We start from the raw sequence: 16,524 nt of genomic DNA on the forward strand, positions 1-16,524 counted from the left end.
TGCACCCACATGGGAGACCAGGATAAGCACCTGGCTCCTGCCTTCGGATCAGCGCGGTGCGCTGGCTGCAGCACGCTGGCTGTAGCGGCCATTGGGGGGTGAACCAACAGCAAAGGAAGACCTTTCTCTCTGTCTGTGTCTCTCACTGTCCACTCTGCCTGTCAAAAAAAAAAAAAGAAAGAAAGAAAGAAAGAAAGAAAGAAAGAAAGAAAGAAAGAAAGAAAGAAATTACTACAAAGAGTTGTATGCCAGCAAACAGGGAAATCTATCAGAAATGGACAGATTCCTGGACACATGCAACCTACCGAAATTGAACCAGGAAGACATAGAACACTTAAATAGACCCATAACTGAGACAGAAATTGAATCAGTAATAAAGCCCCTCCCAACAAAGAAAAGCCCAGGACTTGATGATGGATTCACTGCTGAATTCTACCACTCATTAAAAGAACTAACTCCAATTCTTCTCAAACTATTCAGAACAATCGAAAGAGAGGGAATCCTCCCAAATTATTTCTATGAAGCCAGCATCAGCTTAATTCCTAAGCCAGAAAAAGATGCAGCAGAGAAAGAGAATTACAGACCAATTTCCCTGATGAACACAGACGCAAAAATCCTCAATAAAATTCTGGCTAATAGAATGCAACAACACATCAGAAAGATCATCCACCCAGACCAAGTGGGATTTATCCCTGGTATGCAGGGATGGTACAATGGTCACAAATCAATCAATGTGATACACATTAACAAACTACAGAAGAAAAACCATAGGATTATCTCAATAGATGCAGTGAAAGCATTGATAAAACACAACACCCTTTCATGATGAAAACTCTAAGCAAACTGGGTATAGAAGGAACATTCCTCAATACAATAAAAACAATTTATGCAAAACCCATGGCCAGCATCCTATTGAATGGGGAAAAGTTGGAAGCATTTCCATTGAGATCTGGTACCACACAAGGATGTCCACTCTCACCACTGCTATTCAATATAGTACTGGAAGGTTTTTTTTGTTAACTTTTATTTAATAAATATAAATTTCCAAAGTACAGCTTTTGGATTACAGTGGCTTTTTCCCCCCATAACCTCCCTCCCGCCTGCAACCATCCTATGTCCCGCTCCCTCTCCCATCCCATTCACATCGATTCATTTTCAATTACCTTTATATACAGAAGATCAATTTAATATATATTAAGAAAGATTTCAACAGTTTTCACTCACAACACAAAGTATAAAGTACTGTTTGAGTACTAGTCATACCATTAATTCACATAGTACAACACATTAAGGACAGAGATCCTACATGGGGAGTAAGTGCACAGTGACTCCTGTTGTTGATTTAACAATTGACACTCTTGTTTATGGCATCAATAATCACCTGAGGCTCTTGCCATGAGTTGCCAAGGCTATGGAAGCCTTTTGAGTTCGCCAACTCTGATCACATTTAGACAAGGTCATAGTCAAAGTGGAAGTTCTCTCCTCCCTTCAGAGAAAGGTACCTCCTTCTTTGATGTCCCATTCTTTCCACTGGGATCTCACTCACAGAGATCTTTCATTTAGGTCATTTTTTTTTTTTGGCAGAGTGCCTTGGCTTTCCATGCCTGAAATACACTCATGAGCTTTTTAGCCAGATCCAAATGCCTTAAGGGCTGATTCTGAGGCCAGAGTGCTGTTTAGGACAACTGCCATTCTATGAGTCTGCTGTGTATCCTGCTTCCCATGTTGGATCATTCTCTCCTTTTTACTTCTATCAGTTAGTATTAGCAGACACTAGTCTTGTTTATGTGATCCCTTTGACTCTTAATCCTATCATTATGATCAATTATGAACTGAAATTGATCACTTGGACTAGTGAGATGGCATTGGTACATGCCACCTTGATGGGACTGAACTGGAATCCCTTGGTACGTTTCTAACTCTACCATTTGGGGATATTCTGATTGAGCATGTGCCAAACTATACATCTCCTCCCTCTCTTATTCCCATTCTTACATTTAACAGTGATCACTTTTCAGTTAAATTTAGACACCTAAGAATAATTGTGTGTTAATTAAAGTGTTCAACCAATAGTATTAAGTAGAACAGAAAATTACTAAAAGGGATAAAGTATTAAGTTATTCCTCGACAGTCAGGACAAGGGCTGTTCATGTCACTGTTTCTCATAGGGTCCAATTCACTTCAACAGGTTTCCTTTTTGTTGCTTGATTAGTTGTCACTAGTCAGGGAGAACATATGATATTTATCCCTTTGGTACTGGTTTATTTCACTCAGCATGATGTTTTCCAGATTCCTCCATTTTGTTGCAAATGACCGGATTTCATTTTTTTTCTGCTGTATAATTATGGGAGAGGGAAGGTGTTGAAACGGCTGGTTGTGTGTTGATGGCACCAGGATCTGGTGCAAAAATGACTATGATATAAATGTGAAGAGACTTCAAATTCAGGTCACCCAATACGAACCCTCAGGAGTAGGAAGAGAAAGAAATCCAACCTGTGAAGAAAAAAGCATCAGAGAACTTTAGTACCAGGCATTAGCAGAAACACTTATGCACCACACCTGCCAAATGATTGCTTCTACAGACCATCTGCTTCTGAATCTCATTTAAAAAATTCTTCCTGCTACAGTATATCTGGGATGGGTCAAGGAAATATCTGCTTCTTGAAAGTTCCATGAGTGATTCATATATAGTACAAAGCTTGAGAACTTTGTGGATACTAAAAGGCAGAAGTTGTTAAGATATCGAGGAGTTCAAAGAGCACATAAAGAACATCTAATTATGGAGTTAAAGTTCAGAGTCAGCATAGCACTAACTGAAAGATGACTCAGCAGGAAAGTAAATGTGATGCATAGGTTAGAACTGATGCTAGGATGTAAACATCAAGAAGCAAGTTAGTCATCCTCAGCAGGAGTTCACAAAGGGTCTTTACGTACCACCAAGAAAATTTTTCACTTTATTCCAAAGGCAGTAGATGCCAAGAGCAAATATTATTCATGAAAATTACAGGACCATTTTACTTCTAGAGTAGACTGGAAAACAGAATGCAAAGAAGCAAAAGTGAAACAAAATTAAAGAGGCATATTAACCAAAAGGTAACGAGGGCATGAGCAATGTCTGGAACAACAGAGATGGGAGAGTGAAGTAGATCTTAGAATACTTTAGGGGGCCAGCATCATGGCGTAATGGGTAAAACCATTGCTTCTGATGCTGGCATCCCATGTTTGTGTCCTGGCTGCTCTGCTTCTGAACTGACTCCCTGTTAATGTGCCTGGGAAAGAAGCAAAGGATGGCTCAAGTGCTTGGGTTCCTGCACCCACACGGGAGACCTGAATGAAGCCCTCAGCTCCCAGTTTCAGCCTGGCCCAGCCCTGCCTGTTGCAGCCATTTAGGGAGTGAACCAGCAGATGGAAGATCTCTGTGTATGGGGGGGTATCTCCCCCCTCTCTATGTAACTTCCTTTCAAATAAATAAATTTTGGCTGTTTGATTGAATATAGGAAGGAAGAAATAGGCAGAAATTGAGAAAAAGTCCCAAATTTTTTACTATGAGGAGGAAGAGATGAGGAGAAATTGAGAAATTCTACTCACATTTTAAACTAGGATGATTCAGTAATAATGTCATTTAGGGAGAGAGAGAGCAATCTAAGAAGAAAAAGAGAGATAGCAAAGTGTGTTCATCAGAACTGTTGATTGCAAATGCAGTTAAATAACTGGGTTAGACAAAAAAGAAAAGACTTTTAGTGCTCTATGGAAGCCAAGAAAGAAAAGAAGACAGGAGGGGAGAGGAGAGGAGAAAAGAAAAAAGAAGGAAGGAAGGAAGGAAGGAAGGAAGGAAGGAAGGAAGGAAGGAAGGACAGACAAAAGAAGATGCATTATACTATCCTTTGTGGTAACAATACTCTGCTCATCTTGTTTTGTGTATAATTCTATCTGATCTGCCCACAGACACAGAACAGGAGTTATGTCACACCAAAGCATCCCATGGTTTTAGCTAAGTGATTGGCTCACAGGTGATTATGAAAACCAAGCTATGCCAATCAGTAGATTTCATTAGACTTTTCCATTACAGTTAACAGAGACTTTCTCCTGAGAGCTTTTGTGTTTGGCAACACTGCTTTAGAAGGAAGACTGGAGCACCCTGCAGCCATCTTTCTCAGCACCCTAGAAAAAGCCTAACAGTGTGAAGTCCAATTAAGACTAACTCAAAATCTAAGACAAGCAGAAATGGGAGATGGATAAAAAGAGAAAACCAGCAGTTCTGAAGTGTCAGTGATAGGCATAAATAAGGGCCTGATGACCACATCTCTATCTTTGCATTAGCTACTTTGCCCTCTTTCCAATCACGTAAGAAATTGAGTTCATTTCTCCATTAAGGCTGGTTAGCAATGGGGTCTGCAGCACATTAAGTACAAGATTCTTAATTAATACCTGCTGAAAGGCAGACCTACTGGACCCCAGGACAGATCAGATGCAAGAACCAGACTGTCACAGGGTCTGTCCTTTCCCTTACACTGGACTCTCTCTGGATGTTGCTTTCACTCTTTCACTGCAGAACACCTCCCTTCACATAGCTGAAAATGTGGCTATGAGCAGCTCCTCAGTTTCATTTCTCATAACTTTTATTCCCAAAGAGGAGCCCCATTTTACTCCTAGTGGTTCCAAGTTCAAGTATTCAAAGAAACGGTTATAATTGATCTACCTGTGTCACATTATGGATCAATCAACTGTCACTGGAGTTAAATGGCTTACGTTGAGCCAGTTTGACATTCCTGGACCAATCAAATAGGGCCAGTGAGGCAGTTCCATGTGCAAAAATGACAATGCTTTCGTGCTGATTTGAGACACCTGCAAAGAGCCAAAAAGAGACAAAAAGAATGTGGAAAGTTAAAATTCTTATTCAAGCCTTTAAGATATAATTGGTACATTTAACTAAATTTGATGAAAAATTTAATAACAGAATATATACTTTGAATTCATATATAGTTCACCCCAAGACTACATAAATTTCTAGTTTTCAGAACAGTTTTGCGTACTTTAAGATAGCCATGCACTACATTTGAATGGACATTGTAGATTGAGAGAAAAGAGTGAATCACAGAGAGAGGCCCTTGGGAGCAGAAACTCTTGATTTATGTTTCTACCCTATTGGGCAACAGATGAGGCTATGGAGTAGCAGAGGCTCAGGACTCCAACAACATTGGGTCTGAGAAAGCGAAAAACCAGTTGTCATTAAATGGGAAGAAGATTATGCATGGGGCAGGTTCAGGGTAAGTTTGAATTGTCTCAGACAACCAAGTGGAGGTATTGAGTGAAGTACTGGAAATATAGGACTAGGGGCCGGAGCTGTGGCACAGAGGGGAAAGCCGCCACCTTTGCTACCAGCATCCCATGTGGATGCCACTTCATGCCCCGGCTGCTCTACTTCTGATCCAGCTCCCAGCCAATGGCCTGGGAAAAGCAGCAGAGAGTGGCCCAAGTCCTTGGGCCCCTGCACCAACATGGGAGACCCAGGTGAAGCTCCTGGCTTCCACCTGACCCAGCCCTAGCCATTGCGGCCATCTCAGGCCAGTGGATTAGTATTGCAGTTGCCATGGGTGATTTTGAGTTTCTATACAGTGTTGGGAGCAAAAGCCAAGAGTTACACTTAGACCATGAATGCCATCAGCAAAGACAAATTAGATGGGACCTTGTCCTGGAAACTAGAGGACATGTACACTGCAGTATCTAGCATCTTAGTTCTCGGACTCATTCATGTTCATGTCCTGTAAGCCACACTTCTTCCTGCACGCACAAGGACACTATCTGAGGGAGATAATTAGAAGGCTTTTTGATAAGCTGACACTGTGTTTTTATTTTTCCAAAAGAGATGGCATATAAAGATTTATTCATTTATTTAACAGGTCAGACTAAACTTTATATCAAAGTGAATGTTTGTTCTTTTTCTACCAGCAGGTGGAGAGAAACAGCAAATCACTATAGTCAAATCTAAGGGAAGTAAACTTTATGCTCACATTGGATTTGCTGCCTGTTTCAAATTTTTGCGCCATGGAGCAGATTAAGATGTCTGGATCCCATAACAGAGTGCCTGGGTTTGATACCTGGTTCTGGCTCCTGACTCTAGCTTCCTGCTAAGACAGATCTTAGGAAGCAAGCAACAATGATGGTTCAAGTAATTTGTTCTTCAGAGCCATGTGGGAGGCCTATATTGTATTCTTGGCTCCAACAGCCCCAGCCCAGCTCCAGTTATTGTGCACATTGGAAAATGAACAAGCAGATGAGAGTTTTTCTGTCTGTCTATCTGTCTATCTATCTATCCATTCTTTGTTTCTTTCCCTCTCAATTTTTTTTTCATTTTTGACCCACACATGGGGAAGTCTTAATTATGTTTCCACTAACAAACTTTCCAGATCACTTTCTTAGCTTATGTTTGACTTCTTTTCAAGCACATATGGTCTCTTATTTGCAATTATTTGACTACTGTAAAACTGGTCCTTACTGGTGATTTTGGTTGATGAAATTGATTAATATTTCATGAGAGACTAACAGGAGAAATCAGGACATTAACTCTGAAAACAGGAGATGGACCTGAAAAGCAGAAGGATAGCGGGAATCGAGCTAAAGTGGGAGGACTCAGAAATCAAACACAAAAAAAGTCAAAGTGTAGTTGACCGGCAATGCAAAAAAGCTTAGAGAATGGTGAACATACGAGTGTACAGGTAACGATCTATGATGTGTACACAGACACGGTGAATAGTTTTAAAATCTCCTTTAGATATCTAATGCATGTGCATTTCAGGTATATTTAAGCGGTCAGAATGAGGCCGATGTTTTGGAAAGCATATTAACAATAATGAGCAAGCACTGAGCTCAGAGAGATTTGCATTTTAGAACTAACACTGCCTTTATTAGCCATGTGGATCTGGGGAAGACCTCATTGAACTTCAGTGTCCCCTTCCATAAGATGGGGCTCATAAGAACACATGACTCACCAGGTTGTTTGAAGAACTGAACAAGGTGATGTATGTGAGGCTCTTCACACAGTGTCTGCCCGAGTTAAATACTCCACAGTTATCTGTCATTCTTTGTTATTATGTCCATGGAGAAAGCTACCCTATATAGGGCATTTCCAGCAGTAACTTTCTTCCTCACTCACCTCTCCTCCCTTCTTAGAGCCCTTGCTGGGTCTCAACAGTGACGCTCTCATCAACACCTGCTCTTCCACCATGGGGAGACTGTGGACTCACCCAGTGGATCCCTGAGTGGGGAACATCACTGAACAAAGTCCTATGGCCAGACCCACAAGCAAGACAGGCCAGGCCATGGATGTTCACTGGAAGGCATTCGGAAGACTGTGCAATGGGACAAACTGCATGAGACTGGACTCAAAGGTTTAAAATTCCTTATGAGTAAAAGTACTCCTAAAAGTAAAAACTTATTTAAATATAACAGTTTGAGCACTGTTTGGTCTCTAAAAATGAAGACTTTACTTGGAAAAGCTATTCCTTTTTTTAAAGAAAAATCAACATATGAGCTCTTTAAAAAAAAAAGTTTGCATTTACTTAATTATTTATTTGGAAGACAGAGCAAAACAGAGAGGAGAGACAGAAAAATCTTCCATGCACCAATTCACTCCTCAAATGGCTGTGGTAGCCAGGTGTTCCAGACCAAAGTCAGGAGCCAGGAATTCCATCCTGTTCTCCTACTTGCTGGCAGGAGACCAAGTACTGGCACTGTCTTATGCTGCCTTTGCAGGCACATTAGCAGGAAGCCAGATTGGAAGCGAAGAGTAGGGATTTGAACAGGCACCATGATGCCAGCATCACAAGTGGCGGCTTAACTCCTAACCCAATGCACCACAATGCAGCCCCAACAGATAAATTCTTTAACTATATAAATTTAAGGCAAGTCCTTTGTTCTTGATGAAATTGTGGTAACCTGTAGCATGAGGTTAAGTGATTCGATTTAGACATTTGTGCAAGATAGAATCAGGACTTGGAGAATACTGACCTCATTTCTTTTTTCCTCTTGCTTTTGGTTTGATTACTATGCTTCAAGGATTGCTTACAGAGCAGCTTGGCTGACGGAGACCTTGAGCAGAACTACTCCAAGGCCCAGAAGACGCTAAGTGATGAGAAACTTCCTCAGAAGTTTTTACAGAATCCAAACTTGCCCTACTCCCTTGGCATGGGAGGTATGGGAACACGGGATGCGCGCCCCCACAAGAAGCCCTGGCAGTCATAGCAACAGGAGGGCTTTCTCACACAACTCCGATGGCAGTGCTTGTTAGCCAGAGGACGCTAGAACAAGAGAGAACACGAAGATGTCACAATGGCCATGTAACCAGCAAGGCTTCCGTTTGGCAACGGGCAAACCTGAGTGTGGAACACACGAATGCTGAGGTCTGCTGAAATGCTGCAGGAGGCACTGTCATTTGAGCATTAAAAATCAAATTAGCTATAGAAAATGTGGCACATATACACAGTGGAATATAAAGTATTTAGCTATGTTTAAAAAGAATGAAATGCTGTCATTTGCAGCAAAATGGATGGAACTAGAGGACCTCACATTGAGTGAAATAAACTAGACACAGAAAGACAAATAGCACATGTTCTCCTTCATATGTGGAAGCTAAAATTTAAAAAATCCCCCCACTCTTGTCCAGAAGAGTTAGTTGTGACCTGGAGAAGCAGCTCAGGTGCAGAGTTCAGATAGCAGGTCCCCCAACACAGCATTAGGCATTGAGCTGTTTGGTTTCCAAGAAAATAGGCCCCGAGGTCCACTTCACAGCTCACAATTTGTCCTGACAGGCTTACACTTCACTAGGAACCCATCAAACACTACTTCATTTGCATTGTGCCTAAACCCCACTCATATACAAAATCCTGTATAACTTGATTTTTTCCTTTAAGATATACCACAGTTTTACAGATGTACTATAAAACATGTTGCAAGGTCTCTGCAAATCTGACTTAGATAGCCTACAACTTTGTCCCTGGTGGTATTAGAATGACTGGGTAAGGACAATACTAGATCACATTTTTAAAAATATCTTCTTCAAGCACTCTTCAGTGTGTGTATTTCAATTTCTTCCAAAAGCAGTACTGAATCTACTTGCAAACCAAAGGATGCTTATAGCATAAAAGTTTCCATTCTATAAACCTATTAAGTTCATCAACCCAAGAAGAAAAAAAAAATCACAAAGCAAAAACAAAAACAGTCATTATAATGGAAAAAAGTCAGAGGTTTTTTTTTTTTGTTTTGTTTTATAAATTTACTAAAACTCAGGCTGTACTTCATAATAGAGCAATGATAAAAAGAGAAGTCTTAGCTGGCACCGCGGCTCACTAGGCTAATCCTCCACCTTGCGGCGCCGGCACACCAGGTTCTAGTCCCGGTCGGGGCGCCGGATTCTGTCCCGGTTGCCCCTCTTCCAGGCCAGCTCTCTGCTGTGGCCCAGGAGGGCAATGGAGGATGGCCCAAATCCTTGGGCCCTGCACCCCATGGGAGACCAGGAGAAGCACCTGGCTCCTGCCATCAGATCAGCGCGGTGTGCCGGCCGCGGCGTACTGGCCGCGGCGGCCATTGGAGGGTGAACCAACAGCAAAAGGAAGACCTTTCTATCTCTCTCTCTCACTGTCCACTCTGCCTGTCAAAAAAATTTTAAAAATTAAAAAAAAAAGAGAGAGAAGTCTTTTTTCCTCCTTTATAATATCACCAAGCAAGGATTAGTGAAATGATCAAAAATCACTTAAAATTCTATGAGTCTCCAACACCTCTCTCCTAGTCCTCACTCCTGACTTAGGATCTTATTTTCTCTTTCATTGCTAAAAAGTGAAAATTTAGAAGTGAATGTGCACAAGCCTCCCCCAACCATCACCACATCTCCCTACCTCCCCAACTGCAGCCATACACTGTCACTATTGGTAATCTCTTTTTTTTTTTTCTTTTTTGACAGATAGAGTCAGACAGTGAGAGAGAGAGACAGAGAGAAAGGTCCAAAGGTCTTCCCTCCGCCAGTTCACCCCCCAAGTGGCCACTATGGCCGGCGCTGCGCCAATTGGAAGCCAGGAGCCAGGTGCCTTTTCTTGGTCTCCCATGTGGGTGCAGGGGCCCAAGCACCTGGGCCATCCTCCACTGCCCTCCTGGGCCACAGCAGAGAGTTGGACCGGAAGAGGAGCAACCAGGACTAGAACCCGGTGCCTACATGGGATGCCGGCACCACAGGCAGAGGATTAACCAAGTGAGCCATGGTGCCGGCCCGGTAATCTCTTTGTATACATAAAAAATGCCATTTCCCCTGCTTTTGCTCTCAATCTCATCTACTTGCGCCCACTCAGGAACATTGTTCCGGAAACTCTCTGCTTTCTCTTCCCTGGAGTCAGTCTTCAAAGTGGCCCCGAGTGATGCCCACCTCCTGGTATCCACACATGACACGGTCTCCTCTCACACCCGCCTCCTGGTAGAACTGTGTGTCTGATAGAATACTGCAGGAGCCACAGGGTGGGACCTCAGAGGCCGGGTCATAAAGGACAATGACACTGCTACTCTCTTACATTGCTCACCCTGTAGGGAAGCCAGCATCATGTTGTGAGAACACTCAGGCAGCACTTTGAGGGGCCTTTGTGAAGAACTGAGGTCTCCCTTAGCAGCTTGAACCAAAGTGCCCGCATGTAAGTAGCCATCTGGATGTGGATCCATGGGACCCAACCACATGTCTAGATGACCAGAGCCCTAAATCATATCTGACTGCAACCTTATGGGAGATCCTGAGTAGGAACTTCTACCCAGGCACTCCCAAATGCAGAAACCATGGAAACTGTGAGAGCTAATACATGTTTAGTGCTCTTTTAAGACTCTATATTTGGGAGGGGGAAATGTTCCATAGCAGGTTAATCTTTCTTCTGTATCTGAGTGATAGTTAGGCCTTGGTTGCTTGTTTCTCATTCAGCTCCCTGCTGATGTGCCTGGGAAACCAGTGGAGGATAGCCTAAAAGGTTTAGACCCCTGCCATTCACGTGGGAGACCAGGATGGAACTCTGGGCTCCTGAATTGGCTTGGCCCAGACCTGGCTATTGCAGGCATATTTGGGAAGTGAACCAGTAGATGGAAGAACCCCCCCTCCCTCCCCACTCCCCATCTCCCTCATCCTCTCTCCCTCTCCTCTCTCTCTCTCTTCCTCTGTCACTATTCCAGATAGATAGATAGATAGATAGATAGAGATAGATAGATAATCTTTTTTTAAAAAAGACACTACGCTGTGGATGGCTACAGTCATCATATAGCAATAGGAGCAATAGATGGCTAATACATATCCCATGATCAAAATACTTCAGCGGCTCCCCATTTCCCTCACAGGAAGTTAAAGTCCTCATGGTGATGCACAAGGTCCCTAATGTCCTTTGTAACTTTACCTTCTACCACCTCAGCTCCTGCTATAGTGACCCCCTGCCATCCCTCAAATATGCCTCAGAACTTCTGAACTGGCATCCCCTCTCCTTCTGCTCCTAGGCAGGCTCAAATGTCGCCCCGTCAGTGAGGCGAACGCTCCAAAACTGCACATTTCCTACTCCCCACAGAGTCCACTCTCCTTTTTAATCCTCATTTTTTTCTGAACACCTGTATTACTCAGCTTTTTGTTACTACAACAAAAATATCTGAAAAACGCAAACTTAGAAGGAAAAAGATTTATTTTAGCTCACAGTTTTGGAGATAGGTAGGTAGCTAGCTAGCTAGCTAGATAGATAGTTCACAGTCCAAGATCCGCCAGCCCCATCAGTCTTGTGTGTGCCGAGGGTGGTAGATGGCAGAATGTGTGCCAAGGAAACAGCATGTGGTGAGCCAGGAATCAGACTCACAGAAGCACCCTCATTCTCCATATCCATGTGTTTCTATAAATTTTCCCTGATTTTGTAACTCATGGGACTCCATGGAGAGCCCAAAACACCTTGGTTGCAAGGACATGAGGTTGCCCATGTGGAAACAAGAAGATTCGTTGGTACATCTCTGGAATCTTCCATGTTCAGTGAGAGCCAGAGGTATGCAGTTACAGCATCGCTCCAGGCTTCACTCCAGCAGACTCACAGTGAGGGAAATTTGGCATGAGTGGTGGGGCAGAAAGATGACCAATAATAATTATGGTCTCAGGATCAACTGACATAGCAAAAACCACTGCCTTTTTCTTCCTATATTAAGTCATTTATACAGATTCTGGCAGGATACCACCAAAAGAGAAAAATGACATGTTAAATGGATTCCTTTTCTCTTCTAAAAAAGCCAAGGAAGAGTCCTAACACAGTCATGCATAATTGCCTTTTCTAATCAGTCAGCGGGTGTTATTGTTTGTACAATTCACAATTTCTCATTACATGGAGAGATCCTCAAAATGAGGACCAGGCGCTCCCACCCTGTAGGACCATTTAGCAACTAGGGGAAGGAGGGGACACAATCTAAAATTTTTTAAAGCCCTCACACGCATATACTCTGAAAAGGTTGTAAAATAATAACTAGATTTCAGAGTTTAAATGTGAAATTACTGACTTTGTTTCCTGTAGAAAAAAATAAAATATTACTTTACAGATTTCTCACTTTACAAGTATTTCTGTAATATATGGAGAATGGCTGAAAGAGATAATTAAGCAAATTAAATATATATATTAATAAGCCAATAAATGAATCATTTATTTAAATATGATAATTTGTGGGGCTAGTTTTGCTTCACAATACTAGGTTAATAAAATAGTTTAACTGCTAAAATAAATTTTATTTATTTATTTAAAAGGCAGAGTTACAGAGGGGGAGAGATTTTCTGTCTCCTGGTTCATTCTCCAAATGGCAACAATGGTTGGGCTGGGGCCAGGCCTAAGTCAGGAGCCTAGAACTCCATTCAGGGCTCCCACGTGGGTGGTAAGAGACCAATCACTTGGGCTGTGTTCTACTGCCCGTCCAAGTGCATTAACAGGGAGCTTGATTAGAAGTGGAGCATCCGGGACTCAAATTGGCGCTCATATGGGATGCCCAGTGTCACAGGCAGCATCCTAGCCAGCTGACACACAAGGTCCCACCTGCTGTAAAGTAATCACAGATTTAGGATAATAACATTTTATAGACTATTTATTAGGACACTTTTAGAAAAATTGAGCAAATAGGACAGGGTTTCATATACATCTTCTTTCCTCTCTCAAAGTTCTTTCATTATTAACATCTGTAAATAGTGCAATACATTTGTCTCAAATGATAAACCAATATAAATATGAACCAGTTATGATTTATTACTATTAACTAAATTCCAGGTTTACATTGGAATTCATGTGCTTTGTGTACAGTGGAAGATGTATAGGGCTAAGAGCACAGTCTACCTAGGCTAACGCTGCATTGCTAGATCTGTCAATTACTAACAGGAACATTGGGAAGCCCAGGTATAATCTACTGCCTTCCGCACTCATTAGCAGGAAGCTGCATCAGACGAGTGGAGTAGGCAGAACTCTAACCAGGCACCCTGATATGAGATGCAGGCATCCCCAGCAGTGACTTAACCCACAACACCACAATGCCCACCCCACAGAAACTCGCTCTTAAACAGACTCTGGGCCTTGCCAATCGGTTGTAATGAACTGCCACGATGCTGGAGCACTGACAATGTTTCCTAAGCTATTGAGGAGGGGATGCATTCCATAATCACGATAGAATCTTTAATTTTTGGAGAGAAGAATCCCTGGGCTACGGTCTCAAGAATCTCTTAAGCTTCCCCCACCCCACCTCACTTACGTGAGAAAGTCTAGAAGGGTCTCAAATGGTCCAAGTGCACTTTCTGTAGTTCAGATAAAGGTATGATAAAGTCTGCCTTGAAGGCAAATTTTTGCTTCAGAGAACAAAATGCTGCAAGTGTATTTCCAGTGGTACTTTTCCCCTACCTCATGCCCGGAGCAAGAGGAAATTTTTTCCCTATCTTCACCTTGATGGAATGTCTGATAGCAAAACTCACTAAAATGTGAAAGCTCAGGGCAGGTGGTGCAGTGCAGTAGATTACGCTAACACTTGTGACAACAGCAGCCGGTACCAGATTGCCCATTCATGTTCCTGCTGCTCTAATTCTGATGCAGCTCCCTGCCAATGTGCCTGGGAAAACAGCAGAAGACGGCCTGATTGCTTAAGGCCATGTCACCCATGTGGGAGACCCAGAAGGGGTTCCTGCCTCCCAGCTCCAACCTGCCCAGCACCAGCTGTTGTGGTCATTTGAACCAGAGGATGGAAATCTCTTTCTTTCTCTCTCTCTTTCTCTCTCTCTCCAGCCCCCCCACCTCTTTTTTTTTCCTGCCTTTCAAATAATAAAATCTTTTTTTAAAAAAATGTGGATGCTCCTCTAAGACTGAACTTCAGTTTCCCTGCACTTTCAAGGCTCAATTTAGTCCACATTTAGCTTCTAGCAATTTGCCAATTACTAAGAGTCCTCAATCCAATACTGGCTCCAGCAGCTTGAAAACCATTGCTCTCTGTATTCCCCTATCCAGCTCTCTGGGAGGTGGATCATCCTGGGACCCCAGTGCTCTGACAGATCTAAGAAGAGCTGCTGATTTGGGGCTCGTTAGTTTTTCTCCCTGCTGTGTTGATGGAGTGAAGATTTCCAAGGTCTTTGACTGCCAGCATAGAAACCAGAAATCCTGGTAGCGATGTTTTATGCGCACACTACCTTCTGACCACATACACAGCTGAGTCCATCATCATCAATTTACACACAAGAAAGCTGACATTTAAAGAGACGAAGCGACCTCCCCAACGAGTGCTAACAGATGAAGCTCAAGTCTGAACTTGGACCTTCAGTGCCTTCCAGGACTCCTGTGGCACAGACCTTTATGCTTAGGCTTTAGTGCCCTTGAAACAATTGGAAAGAAAATTTTCAGTTTGTGCACAGAGTTTGTGGTGTACTGTAAAAAGCACTGGACTGGGATAACACAGATAAATGTTGTCAAGTCTGACTCAGCCTCTACCTTGCTTTAAAGCTCAGAGAATTCTCAACAACTCGAGCCTCAGTTTTTCAACGTGCATCTGAAGCACAAATGAACCTGGTGGTTGCTGAGGTCTCATAACAATTCTGGTGGGGTTCAGTCCCTCCCTTGGAAGAGGAGAGTCTGCACACATGCGCATCCATCAGTGCTTAGGCTGAAAGGGGAAGTTACTTCTTAAGAATCTTCCTTGTAAGTGAAAAGGCTTAGCTTCCTTAACCCTTTAAATGAAGTGGTATTTTGCCTTCCCATCTGCTTATCTTATGGATGTGAGTAATTTTTAGAACTTCACTTCCTTTTAGGTAAGCTCCTCTTTCAACAGCCCTTATGTTTTCTCTCTACAGCCATGACCAACCTCTGATGGGTTCAGCTAAATGTCAGTTCTTCAGACAGGTCTTCCCTGAACAGACCCAGCACTTCCCCTTTCTGAACTGAAAATCTGTGTCCCTGTCCTTCGTGTAAGCCTTGCCTACACTCCTAGGGCTCAGAGCCTAGGACAGTGACTTGCAGAACTTTGACAATGATAGACGTGCTCTATAATCAACATGTGTGGCATTAGGAACATGGAAAGTGTTCAGGACAAGTGAATGAACTACTGAATTTTTATTCTAATTAAACTTCCTAATTGTTAATTGATTTGATAGACAGCTCCAGGGAGAGAGAGACCCTATTCTCCAGTTCACTCCCCAGAGCCCACACGGGTAGCAGGAACCCACAGCTACTGGAGCCATCACTGCTGTCTCCCAGGGCTCTCCCCAGGGTGTACATTAGCAGAAAACAGAGCCAGAGTTTGAACCCAAGCACTTGATAGGGGCTGTGAGTGTCCCATATGCCCTTACCCAGAGCAGTTCTAAATTAAATAAAGGCATGCTGCTAGTGTCCACCTGTTGGACACTTAGAGACCTACAGCAAAGTTTCCCAAAAATCTCAGGACCCTGCATTTTAATCCTTTCCTCTGGTGATATTTACAGGCAATAAAATTTAGTAAGTATTGATGTGGAATACGATTCTTGAGTATGGCTTCACACTGGAGGAGGTTCTAAAATGATTCCTAAGACACACCCCCAGAGATTGTCTTTTCGTTGACCCAGTATGAAATTTGCTTATCGGTATTAAAAACAAAACAAAACAGCTCCCGGAGCCACTGTAACCTACAGCTAAGCCAGAGAGCTCTAGAATCTAAGTTTTCACATGGCACTAATTACATATTGCATTATGTGGACGGTTTGGATGCATTTGTAAAGCATGGGTAATCACCAGTGAAATCATGCGATAACACAGGAGACGTTCATTAAATGAGCAGTTCACATGAATCTCTTGATACTCACCAGCTTGAAGAATCCCTCAGCCTCTTGTTCCATCCCTAAAAAACCACAGACAACACCTAGCTCCGCAGCAGGCTCGCGTTCCCTGAACAGCCACTTAAAACACAAAAGCCTTTCTCCTTGGCCGGTTGATTGACAGCCAGCTGGGGCGGATGACCGGGAACACCTGCGGATTCCCTGCCGCCCAGGCCGCGGCGGGA

The 16,524-nt window shown here is 42.9% G+C and overlaps 1 long non-coding RNA gene across 1 annotated transcript; it reads right to left on the reverse strand.

Moving 5' to 3' along the window:
• Nucleotides 1-1,140: 1,140 nt before the first annotated feature.
• LOC133765470 (uncharacterized) lies at nt 1,141-16,523 on the reverse strand. The gene is made up of 3 exons (XR_009866594.1): nt 16,328-16,523; nt 4,700-4,845; nt 1,141-2,493 (listed from the first exon to the last, which is right to left on the reverse strand). It is a non-coding gene; the product is annotated as an uncharacterized LOC133765470 (long non-coding RNA).
• Between the last annotated feature and the right edge of the window lies 1 nt (nt 16,524).

This window comes from Lepus europaeus, chromosome 8 (assembly GCF_033115175.1).
Source record: "Lepus europaeus isolate LE1 chromosome 8, mLepTim1.pri, whole genome shotgun sequence".
NCBI classification, from domain to species: domain Eukaryota; kingdom Metazoa; phylum Chordata; class Mammalia; order Lagomorpha; family Leporidae; genus Lepus; species Lepus europaeus.